The 1,920-nt window shown below is 59.8% G+C and overlaps 1 protein-coding gene across 2 annotated transcripts in view; it reads left to right on the top strand.

Annotated features, from left to right (window-relative positions):
• Positions 1–1,583: 1,583 nt before the first annotated feature.
• The window catches only part of CYRIB (CYFIP related Rac1 interactor B), a 144,628-nt gene continuing 144,291 nt past the window's right edge, over positions 1,584–1,920 (top strand). For both annotated transcript variants that reach the window (XM_032415857.1, XM_032415852.1), the window contains exon 1: positions 1,584–1,631. The gene's annotated coding sequence lies outside the window, so the exon portion shown is untranslated. The remainder of the gene's footprint in view (positions 1,632–1,920) is intronic.

The raw sequence follows: 1,920 nt of genomic DNA, 5'->3' as shown, positions 1-1,920 counted from the left end.
TCGGTTAGAACTTCAGAAATGTTCGGAATTATTAATGCCCACTTTGTAAGCGGCCAAGAAAGAAACGGACTCAGCTCAGCTCCGATTCCAACCCTTTTGCTACTCAAGTTCCTAGTTCAAGACCCAGTTGGGTCACCTCCTCTCCACCTTGGTGAGGTGGGCCTCCATTCCTCTCTTTAGAGATGAGGGCACTGATGCTCAGGCAAGCTTCCAGATGCTTCTTTTTCACTTTGCCGAAATGCCTCTCAGAACTTCTAGGAAGAGTTTTATGATCTTCTGCCCTCTCTGGGGCTCCCTCCCTTCCAAGTTGAATAGACACCCCTCCCCCTCTGTCTCCTCTGTGAGCTGTCATCTGGGCTGCTTTCCTGCAGATACAGGGCCAGGAGCCCCTTACAAGTCTTGTTGGAATCAGATCTTCCCGGGGCCCCAGCTCCTAGCACTGGGCCTGGGTAAGAGAAAAGGGTTTAGACATCTTTGTAAAAGAAACCCAGGGGTTATAATCAGGTAACTTAGCACTTGATATGATATGGGCACATCCCAGCCCCCAACTCATCCAGGATAGTTGGAGGTGGAGGGTGGAAAGACACTGAAGGCTTTTGATGTAACTCTGGACCCCTGCTGGAGGTCAGTGGAAAGATACTTTAAAGAACATTGTCTATATTCCTGAGAAATGTGGCTGAATTTCAAGACAACGATAGGATGGGCTTGAGGGCTGGGGGAGCAAGGCGGAGGGAAGAACATCAGATCAGTTCCCTAGGCATGTTGTGTTGTTACATGGAGAAAAATGTATTCTTTGCCATTATGGACAAGGGGAAAGATGGGGACTCTCTAATACCCGACACTGTTATTATAGAGAGGAGCCTTCTGTCTGGGAATTTCTGTACTAAAAGTCCTTGGAGAGCCACTCATGATGGCACCCATACGCCCCCCCTCTCCCCTGGCCCTGCTTTATTTTTCTTCATAGCACTTAGTCCCACCAGACACATCAGATATTTGCTTATTGACTGTCCCCGTCCCCCCCGTCCCCCCCCTCCCCGACCTCCCAGGCCAGAATTTGGTTTGGGTTCCTGGCTGTGTCCCCAGGGCCTAGAACAGTCCCGGCACTTAGTAGGCCCTCAATAAATATCTGTTGCCTTCCGAATGTTTTGAATGTCCACGCTGTCACCGACCCCGCTGCGAGGTGGGCCGGGCGGCTTCATTCCGGACGGAGCACAGGGGAGGGGGAAGCGGCCCAGGGCAGGACCCTGCCGGCCTGAAGGTCGGGAGGCTCGCGCTGAAGCCGGAGACCCGTCCGACAGGCAGTGACCTTGGGCCAGCCCTGCGCCTCCCGGGGCTGGGGTTTCCTGGTCTGGGCCAGGGGGGCGTCGAGCGCCCCCCCTCCGCAGCGCGCCCCACGCACCGGCTCACCCGCCTGCCGTGACTCGCCCAAGGTCACCCCGCCGCGGTCTCCCCCCTCCCCGGCCCCCCGGCCCCCGCCGCGGGTTTTGGGGTGGGGGCCGGCGCGGGGCGGTCCCGGGGCGCCGCGCGCGCTGACGCCGGGCCCGCGATGCGGCGGGGACGGGGCGCGGGGGGAGGCGGCGTCGGCGAGCGTCCTCCTTTTGTGCGAGCGCCGGCGGCTCGGCTTCTCGAAGGTAAACAGCGTTTCCTCTTCCTCCTCGAGGCGTCTCTTCCTTTTATAGTTATTTCTCGCCTGGCACTCGCCGGGGCCGCTGCTGCTGCTGCTGCCGCCGCGGCGGGGGCCGCTCGCGAACCTGTGGCGGTGACGTGAGACCGGCCAACCCGGAAACGGCGGCGGCGGCGGTGCCCGAGGCTCCGAGGCTCCTGCGCTCCAGCGCCCGCGGCCGCGCTCCCCTCGCCCGGCCGCCAGGCGCCAGGTACGTGCCCGTAAGGAGTTAGTGGAGATATAGGAATAAACGCGCT

This window comes from Phoca vitulina, unplaced genomic scaffold (assembly GCF_004348235.1).
Source record: "Phoca vitulina isolate PV1807 unplaced genomic scaffold, GSC_HSeal_1.0 scaffold18, whole genome shotgun sequence".
Taxonomy (NCBI): Eukaryota; Metazoa; Chordata; class Mammalia; order Carnivora; family Phocidae; genus Phoca; species Phoca vitulina.
This window is presented reverse-complemented; position numbering and strand designations above follow the sequence as displayed.